Source organism: Delphinapterus leucas, chromosome 16 (genome assembly GCF_059928025.1).
Source record: "Delphinapterus leucas isolate spDelLeu-1000000601 "Yukka" chromosome 16, BTC_Dleu_Yukka2, whole genome shotgun sequence".
NCBI classification, from domain to species: domain Eukaryota; kingdom Metazoa; phylum Chordata; class Mammalia; order Artiodactyla; family Monodontidae; genus Delphinapterus; species Delphinapterus leucas.
The window spans coordinates 21,439,224-21,449,942 of NC_143144.1; the positions used below are offsets into that span (position 1 = coordinate 21,439,224).

Here is a 10,719-nt window from a genome sequence, read left to right on the forward strand (position 1 = left end):
TACATCTGCCTCTTTGCAATTTAATCATTTCTTTCCAAAATCCTAGGGCAAGACAATCTATAGATTATATTTTAAATATATAATAACTTATGCAGTTATATAAATTGATACTGTAAATCTCTATTATATATTAAATATTTTCCATGATTTTTGTTAAAGAAAAAATGGTGATTATAAAAGATTATATACAGCCATTTTTCTTCGATGAATGGAGTAGAAAGGAGGAAGGAAATAAAGAAGCCATTTGAAGACTATAGACCAACATGTTATCAGAAGTTATCTATGTGTGCTAAAGTCATTTACTTCTTTTTTTCCCAATTTTCCATTTTTTATACATTTTATAATGAGCAATGTTAATCAGGAAAAATGTGGAAAAGCTAGTTTCATACTGAAAGAGATCAAGAATTCTTGTGTTTGGACTACCATTTTTCTTATTTAAACAAAATTGAAGGAATAGCTAGTTGAATAGGGCCTTATTCTTAAAATAAAGTGAAAACAGACTCTTTTACTTTTTCCTTCCTTTAGAAATTCCTGTTGGATCCTCACCTTCACTCGCTTATACATTTTCTGCTACATTCTGCTTTTGGTGGAAGTTGATACATACTTCTTTAGCGATCTGAGATTTAAGACTTTTACTCCTTCTCTCTGCTAACTTAATTACTATAGGAACAGTTGTATTTCTTGTCCATTCCATAGTTTGCCCCTCCAAAAAACCAACCAAACAAACACACAAAAAGCTCCCACAAAAAAGGAGAACTACATAATAAAGTCACAAATAGCTTTCTGAGAAACACTTTTTTTAAAGCCTCAATACTTGTCAAGGCAGAGCCTGATCATGCCAGAGAAATAATTCATCTCTAAATATTTTTTGAGAACCCAGCTTGCTTGAACAGTAATAAAGAAAACAACTGCCATCTCTTCTGTTCTAACAATTAGATTTATTTACAATTCACTTTTAATTTTAAAACAATATGAAAGTAAATTTAATTGTCATTAGCATGGATCTCATATTAACTAATGAGTATTCTCTGGGTGGCATTTTATTCCCTTTTCAGCATTTCTCTGTAATATTTACTTTCCCTCTCTTTTCATACCTTGCTTTTTGCATTTTGCCTTACAATTTTGCATCTTTGTTTTTATGTCAATAAGAAATCCTTTTTTCTGTGGTTTTATTTGTTTGACTACACTTTTGTCTTTCTTGAGCATTGAAGCACTTTGGCGTTCATCACTTGAAACTGTAGGGACTAGTTAGGTAATGAATGAAGCGAAAATATCAGACCTATAACAGCAAAGGATCATTTCTTGTTCAGGGTATTTATCCTGTTGACCCTGGAACAACAGAGGTTTGGACTGCCTAGGTCCACTTTTGTGCAAATTTTTTTTCAATAAATGTGTATTATATGATCCCTGGTTAGTTGAATCTGCAGATGTGGAACCATGGATATGGAGGGTCAACTATAGAGTTATACACAGAGTTTTGACTGTGCAGAGGGTGGGTTGCCCTAACTCTGGTGGTGTTCAAAGGTCAACTTATGTATATGTATGTGTATATATATATACTTCTACATGTTGTCTTCATTCTAGTATCCAACTTGAGGAGGAAGCCCTTATCTGGAATATGGCTGGGCTTGTGTTAAAAGAAACATGGTGGGGAATTTCCTGGAGTTCCAGTGGTTAGGACTCCACACTTTCACTGCCGAGGGCATAGGTTCAATTCCTGGTCGGGGAACTAAGATCCCACAAGCCACACAGCACAGCCAAAAAAATAAAACCCCAAGAAACAAAGAAGCATGGTGAAACACAGCAGGCTTTTTCTTAAAATTTCTACCTGGAAACAACACATGTCATTGGGGCTCTCATTCTATTACCAAAGTAAGTCAAATGACAACTTACAACTTCTGTAAGATGGGGATGTATGATACTTGTACAGAAAGAAACAATAAATGTTCATTGCTTTATAACTTATCACTTATCCCAAGTCTAGGAAAATATCTCAAGTTTAGGAAAATAAATCAGAAATGGAGTTCTAGTGGAGGTGAGCTTGGAGTAGGGTTTTTAAGAGGAATCACTACGTTATGATATAAAGGGTCACACATGAAGGCAGGGGAAGAGAGTATGGGAAGGAGGCCAAAGTAGAGAGTTTTTCATGGCATGTGACTCTCTAGGTTATGAAAATTAGGTGGTTGAGATTGTTAGTAAAGGAAATGGGACTGGTAAGGACTTAAAGGTTAGCAGTAGATTTCACACAGAAAAAAAAAAAGGGGCCACAATAATCTTTTGTGTATTGAGCTGATGTAATTTTAAAATAGCACTATGATGTAGGCATCTAACATTCTGTGAGTATAGGCAGTGAAGTTAAGGTGCTTATTTATCAGCTGGTGACTTCCAGCATGCTGTGTTTGTCTTTGGATGTATGTACTTCTGCAAATGTGATGTATGTTTACTTGGAGTTTTGTGATCGGTAACTACCACTGAGTGACTGCTGTGACTATAAAAATACTCTCCCTGTCTAAGTTAAAAGGTTTTTTATCTTTCATTTTTTTGCATTTTTTTTCTTTTTTTTAAGGAAGTATAGTTGATTTACAATATTATATTTGTTTCAGTGTACAACATAGTGATTCAGTCTTTCCATAGGTTATAATCCATATAAAATTATTATGTCTGCCAGAAAAAGACATACTCTGTTATCACTTACATGTGGAATCTAAAAAATAAAACAAACATGTATATAACAAAACAGAAACAGACTCACAGATATAGAGAACAAACTGGTGGTTACCAATGGGAAGAGAGAAGGGGTGAGGGGCAAGATAGGGGTGTGGGATTAAGAGATACAAACACTGTATAAAACATAAGCAACAAGGATATATTGTACACCATAGAGAAATATAGCCATAATTTATGTCAGAGTGTTCTGACTATGTTCTCGTTTAGAAGTTTTACGGTTTCAGGTCTTACATTTAGGCCTTTAATCGATTTTGAGTTTATTTTGTATATGGTATGAGGAAATGTTTTAAACTCATTGATTTACATGCGGCTGTCCGGCTTTCCCAGCACCACTTGCCGAAGAGGCTGTCTTTTCTCCATTGTATATTCTTGCCTCCTTTGTCATAGATTAATTGATCGTAGGTGTGTGGGTTTATTTCTGTTCTCTCTATTCTGTTCCATTGATCTATGTGTCTCTTTTTGTGCCAGTACCATACTGGTTTGGTTACTGTAACTTTCAAATATATTCAGAAGTCAGCAGGGGTTATACCTCCAGCTTTGTTCTTTTTTCTCAAGATTGTTTTGACATTCAGGGTCTTTTGTCATTCCATATCAATTTTAAGATTTTTTTTTGTAGTTCTGTGAAAAAATGTTCTGGATATTTTGAGAGGGATTGCATTACATCTGTAGATAGCTTTGGTAGTATGGATATTTTTAACAACATTAATTCTTCCAATCTAAGAGCACAGTGTATCTTTCCATTTCTGTGTATAATTTTCAAACTCCTTCATCCATACTTCATAGTTTTCAGAGTATGTCTTTCACCTCTTTGGTTAAGTTTATTCCTGGATATTCTATTCTTTTTGATGTAATTTTATATGGGATTGTTTTCTTTCATTCTCTTTCTGATAGTTCATTTTTAGTTATAGAAACCAACAGATTTCTATATATTAATCTTGTATCCTCAACTTTACTGAATGCATTTATTCTAATAGTGTTCTGGTAGATACTTTAGGGTTTTTGATATACAGTATCATGTCATCTGCAAATATTGACAGTTTTCTTCCCTTCCAATTTGGATAGTATTTATTTCTTTTTCTTGTCTGATTTCTGTGGCAAGGAAATACAATACTATGTTAAGTGGAAGTGGAGAGAATATGCGTCTTTGTTTTGTTCCTGATTTTAGAAGAAAGGCTTTCAGCTTTTCACTGTTGAGTATGATATCAGCTATGAGTTTGTCATAAATAACTTTTATTATACTGAGATATGTTCCCTCTTTACCCATCTTGATGAGAGTTTTTTTCAACATCTTTATTGGAGTATAATTGCTTTACAATGTTGTGTTAGTTTCTGCTGTATAACAAAGTGAATCAGCTATACATATACATATATCCCCATATCCCCTCCCCTTTGTGTCTCCCTCCCATCCTACCTAGCCCACCCCTCTAGGTGGTCACAAAGCACTGAGCTGATCTCCCTGTGCTATGCGGCTGCTTCCCACTAGCTATCTATTTTACATTTGGCAGTGTATATATGTCAATGTTACTCTTTCACTTCGTCCCAGTTGACCCTTCCCCCTCCCTGGGTCCTCAAGTCCATTCTCTACATCTGCGTCTTTTTTTTTTTTTTTTTTTTTTTTTTTTTTTGGTACGCGGGCCTCTCACTGCTGTGGCCTCTCCCGTTGCGGAGCACAGGCTCCAGACGCGCAGGCTCAGCGGCCATGGCTCACAGGCCCAGCCGCTCCGCAGCATGTGGGATCTTCCCGGACCGGGGCACGAACCTGCACCCCCTGCATCGGCAGGCGGACTCCCAACCACTGCGCCACCAGGGAAGCCCCCATCTGCGTCTTTTTGATGAGAGTTTTAATCATGAATGGATGTTGAATTCTGACAAATGCATTTTTTTTCTTCTTGTATTTGTTGGGATGCTGATGTGAGTTTTTCCCTTAGATTTGTTAATGTGGTGTATCACATTGATTGATTTGTGAGTGTTGAACCATCTGTAGAATAAATTCCACTTGAATATGGTATGTGATCCTTTTATATAGCACTGGATTTGGTTTGCTAATATTTTGTTGAGGATTTTTACATCTGTATTCATCAGAGATATTGGCCTGTAATTTCCTTTTTTGTAGTGTCTTCGTCCGGTCTTGTAATCAAGGTAACATAGCCTCATAAACTGAATTTGGGAGTGTTCCACCCTCTTCAATTTTTTGGAATAGTTTGAGACTAAAAGTTATTTGCTCTTCTTTATAAAGTTGGTAGAATTCCTCTGGACTATTTTTTTTCTGCGAGTCTTTTAAATTATTAATTCAATTTCATGTCTAGTTATCAGTCTGTTCAGACTGTCTCTTCCTGATTCAGTCTTGGCAGGTGGTACAATTTCTAGAAATTTGTCCATTTCTTCTAGGTTGTCCAGTTTGTTGGCATATAACTATTTGTAGTAATCCCTTATGTTTTTTTGGTATCTCTGTGGCATCAGTTGTTATTTTTCCTCTTTTATTTCTTATTTTGTTTGGCTTTTCTCTCTTTTCTTCTTTAGGCTGGCTAAAGGTTTATTTTGTTTGTCTTTTCAAAAACAAAGGTTTGATTTCATTGATTTTTAAAAATATTTCTATATTTATTTACTTTCCAATCTTCATTTTTTTCTCCCTTCTGCTGGGTTTGGGCTTTGTTTTTTCTTCTTTTTCTAATTCCTTTAGATAGGCCTAGCATGTGATCTATCCTAGAGAACGTTCCATCTGCACTTGAAAAGAATGTGTATTCTGCTGTTTTTAGATGGAATGTCCTCAAATACCTATTCAGTCCAACTACTCTATTGTGTCATCTAAAACTTTAGTTGCCATTTTGATTTTCTGTCTGGATAATCTTTCCACTGATGTCAGTAGGGGTGTTGAATTCCCCCACTATTATTATGTAACTGTTACCTTCTCCCTTTTTGTCTTTTTGTATTTGCTTTATATATATAAGTCCTCCACTATTGGGTACATATATGTTATTGAGTATAATATCCTCTTCTTGTATTGATCCTTTTATCATCATATAATGCCCTTTGTCTTTTGTTATAGACTTTGTTTTAGTCTATTTTATCTGAGATGAATATCGCTATCCCTAACTTCTTGTCATTTCTATTTGCATGAAATATCTTTTTCCATTCTCTTACTTTTAGTCTGTGTGTGTCTTTAGTTCTGAAGTGAGTCTCTTGTAAGCAGTATAAGATCTACATTTTTTATTTCCCTTCCCCACATTTTGTGCTTTTGATGTCATATTATACATCTTCAAATTTATCCCTTTACTATGTATTTTAGTTATAGTTGCTTTTACAATTTTTTTCTTTCATTCTTTGTACTAGCTTATTTAAGTGGTTTATCCTCAGCCTTTACTATATGTTTTTATTTACTAGTGGGATTTTTGTGTTCCTGTGGATTCTTTCTTCTTGTTAATGCCTTTTATTTTCCACTTAGAGAAGACCCTTTAACTTTTCTCTAAAGTAGGTTTAACATCGATTAACTCTTTTAGTTTTTGCTTGTCTGAGAAGTTTATGTCTCCTTTAGTTCTAAATGATAATTTTGCTGGGTAGAGTATCCTAGGTTGCAGGTTTTTCCCTTTTATTTTTATTTTTTTAAATTGCAACTTCAGGAAAAGTTCCTGCTTTATTATTCCAAATAAATTTTCGCATGTAAAATAAATGTCCAATAGTTCCTGGTATGTGGGACGATAATGTTTGTTAAAGTCACAATGAAGCCTTATTGACAGAAGCTTGACTATATAAACAGCACAAGTTGAGAAAAGGTTTAATCTCCAAACCTATTAGACTGGATGAAGTAAGATCAGTAACGGCCACCTTGCAACATTACAGGAGGTCTCATTCCTATCGGAGGTTGAGGAGGCCCACCTTGGTAAGGGGGCACCATTGGCAGTCCCTGCCCATACGGTGGCATAGCACCAGGAAGATAACCTGGCATGCCTTGATGATGACCACCATACTGACCATGAGGTGGCATTGGGGGTCTCATTCATTGTTGCTGTGGGATGCCTGGCTGTGGTGGCCTCATACCTCCAATTGGTCCAACGGGTGGATTACCAATGGGAGCCTCTCCTGGTCGAGGAAGATAACGTTGATATTTAGGTAACTGTGCTCTTCTCTCTTCCAGCAATATATCCTCATCTGGATGGATCAACTTACTGGTTGCACTGGTCGTCATAAGTGTAGCAGGCTTACTTGTTGTTGAAGCTGCTGGTTTAGCTGCAGTGCTATTTGTTGTATTCGTGGTTGAAGCTGTAGACTGTGTATATGCAGGGAATGTAGGCTTTGGGGGTTCTGTAGTTGTTGCAGGGGTACTATTTAAGGGCTTGAAATCTGTACCAACAGGTCCTTGGACAGCTGCCTGAGCCTGTCTCACACTGGGGAAAAGAGGCTTAGTAACTGGAGGCTATGGAGCTGGAACTGTTGCTGTTGGTGTAGGTGGTCTGTAAAGAATATCTGGTGCTGAAACAGCCTGTGCTTGAGTCATTGGAGGAATTCCAGGACATGGAACAGGAGGGGGCGTACCTGGTGGCATACCAGACATCAGAGGTGGTATTCCCAGTCCAGGTGGCATCATTCCACCCATTGGCATCATTCCAGGTGGCATTCCTGGTGCTCCTGGAACTGGTGTTAGTCCTGGTTGTGCCATTGGGGGGATATAACCTTGTTGAGGTTGAACAGGCTGCGGTTGAAATGAAGTTGAAGCTGCAGAGTCGTCATCATCATATTCATCATCACCCTCTGGTTGCTTCTTTTTTTGACTCTCCGCTTGTGTTTTCTGTTCAAGAAGTCATCTTCTTTCATCCATGTCTGTTTTCGGAATACTTTCCATACCATATATTTCCAACTCTATGTCTGTTCTCCCAGGTATTGCATTTGGTACTGCATCTGTTGTCTCTTTATGCACCTGCATGCAATGAATAGCTAAGCCAGGCCCTGTATACAGTTTCTTATGACATACATGACATTTAAAATGCTTTGCTTTTTGGTGCTGTATAAGGATCTTCTCATCATCAAAATCTCTATTACAATACCAGCACCATGGCTTCAGCTCCTGCTTCTTCTTGTGACCCATAACTAAGCTCTACCGACAAAAAAAAAAAAGGGAGGAGAAAACTAGCAGGAGAAACTAGCCGAAGAGTCGCTCACTCTTCCGACCCAACCGCCACCACCGTGTCCCACAGGAAAACCAGGTTTTTCCCTTTTAGCACTTTCAATAATGATGCCTGTCCCTACCAGCCTGCAAAGTTTCTGCAGAAAAATCAGCTTATAGCCTTATGGTGGTTCCTTTATATATGACTCTTTGTTTTTCTCTTGCTGCCTTTAATTTCTCTGTATCTTTAACTTTTGTTGTTTTAAGTACGATATGCCTTTGTGTGGATCTGTTTGGACTCATCTTGTTTGGGATCCTCTGTGCTTCCTGGATTGCACAGCTGTTTTCTTCTAAAGTTTTGTGAAATTTTCAGCCATATTTTCATCAGAAATATTTTCATCAAAAATATTTTCAATCCCCTTCTCTCTCTCTTCACCTTCTGGGATCCCTATAATGTAAATGTTGGTATACTTGTTGTTCCAGAGATCTCTTAAATTGATCTCATTAAAAAAAAATTCCTTTTGCTGTTCTCATTGGATGATTTCCATTATTCTGTCTTCTGGATCACTTATGCATTAATCTGTATCACCTTCTCTGGTATTAATCCTTTCTTGTGTATTTTTTATTTCAGTTATTGTGTTCTTCAATTCTGATGGATTAAAATTCCACTGTGTTCCCCTATTCTTTTTGCTAATTCAGTTAGCATTCTTTTTACTAATGCTTTGAATTCTTTATCTGATACATTATTTCTCATTATTTGTTTTTTCAGGGGTTCTTCTCTCGCTTTTTCAAATGAGACCAATTTCTCTTTCTTCTCATTTTGTTCAACTTTTTTGTCTCTAGAAAATTTGGTGAAACAGTTCCCTGTTTGAGATCTTGAGGGTGTGCCCTTATGTGGGAGCCTCCCTGTACAGTCTGTGTGTGTCGTGTGGCTTTGGTGGGAGAGTTGGATTTGATGTGAATGTAAGCCATGTCTTTGCTGTTTTGTTGGCAGCTATCATCTTGGTGGGAGGTGAGGTTGGAGAAGGGGGGATCCAGGGCTTGAACTAGATGCCAGCTGGGGCTTCCCCTCCTCTGCTCAGTGGCCATCATCACCCTATCGGGGGCAGGGGCCCATCCGTCGTTGCTGGAGCAGAAGCCCTGAATAACAGGTCTAAACTTTCTCTGTTCTCTTTAAGTGTGTGATCTCCCCCCTCCTAGCACCAGCAAACTTGCCCCATAGGGGAGAAGTGCTGGGGCAAGTGGGGCCCATGGAAGCACTTGGTATGTGTTGGGGCATGGGCTGTGGTGCTCCGACCACATACAGAAGTCTGAGCTGCATGTGATGCACTGCCTATGCAAGTGCCAGTGCCTGGGTCAGCTGCCTATGACCTGCTCCACTCAGGTGTGACTTTGGGTCTGAGTCTCCTTTGTCCCTCACAGTTGATCTCTCGTCTTTGCCTCTGCTACCCCTGCCCTGGTTTGGAGCTGCACTGCAGTGCAGGTAGGGCCCATGTGGGCTCTTTGTATGTATCGAGGCACAGGCTGTGGCGGTTTGGCCACAGACAGAGTTTGGGCTACTTCTGATGCACTGCTTGTGCAAGCACCGGTAGTGGCTGCCCCAGCCCTGCTCAGATGCTGCTTCAGATTTGAGCTGCCTCTGTGTCACGTGGTCGAGCGCTTTTCCTTAGTCGTAGAGCTGTGATGTGAAGTAAACAGGCTGGAGCATTCCCTTGGCTCAGGTTAGGGCTCACGCTGGGGATGTCATGGGAAACCAGTCGGCCTCCTCAGCAGTTTCAATCTGTCCTCTTTGCCCTGTCTTGGGAGCAAACCAACTCATGTGTGCTCCTCGTGAGTGGAGTCCAGGATTCCCACAGCCCTCCTGTTAGCCCCACTGACCCTCCAGGCAGCCAAGGGGACTAGCCTTCCCTGTGTTGGACCCCAGGACTGGGGTGCCCAATATGTGGCTGGAACCGCCCATTCCCTAGGGAGGATCTCCACCTGTGTAATCCCCCTTTTCCTCTGTGTCCCCTCACAGGGGCACAGGTCCTGACATGATTGCTTCTCTTCCGTTCCTATTGATTGTGTGTGGATCCTTCTTATAACCTTTGTGTACAGAGTTCTTCTGCCAGTTTCCAGTGGGATTTGTTCCATATGCAGATGTATCTTTGATATGTTCCTATGGGGAGGTGAGTTCCACCTTTTCCTCTTCTGCCATCTTCATCTCCTCTCTCTCCCAAGTTAAACATTTTAAGAAACAGAAACTGACTTAGGATGGATTAAGCCTAAAAATATTGACAAGTTTATTGTAAGTATATTGGGCAGCTAAAATCAATGGGAGAGCTGGAATACCGGGAGAAATGGCCAGAACCACATCTCAAAACTGGGTTGACGTGGAAAATTCTTCTCCCTTCACTACCTCTGCCGGGAAGCAACCACCTAAGCCCTTGGTTTTTGCTGCATTTAGTTCCTGAGGCAAAGACCAGAATGCATGTATCGAGTGCTGTAGCCAAAGATAAGGCCTGGGCCTAACTGCAGGAAAGTCTAATAAGCAAGTGCCTGGCAACTCGCTCTTTAGAGAGAGACAGCTTTTCCCATGTCAAATCAGACTCTGAAAGTGTGAAAACCCTAAATATCAAGAGGCATTTAGATGCTAATTTGTCAAAATGAAGGAAAATACCCATACAAGTAGAAAGTAAAGAAGTGACTGATATGAAAAGAAATAAAATAGTTGATTGGGAAAATGGGTATTGAGAGATGGCAAGAGGAGATCTGAAATTAGTTTGGGGAGTGTTTGTGCTAAGGGACCAGGAAGATACACATACTTTGGTGGCAAGAAAATCATGACCTTTGGAGCCAAAGAGAAGGGAATTTAAATCCTTGTCTTGATGCATATTAGATGTGTGTCTTAGCCA

General features: G+C 39.2%; 1 pseudogene; it reads right to left on the reverse strand.

Moving 5' to 3' along the window:
• Positions 1 to 6,330: 6,330 nt before the first annotated feature.
• Positions 6,331 to 8,268, reverse strand: LOC111183590 (BUB3-interacting and GLEBS motif-containing protein ZNF207 pseudogene; annotated as a pseudogene).
• Between the last annotated feature and the right edge of the window lie 2,451 nt (positions 8,269 to 10,719).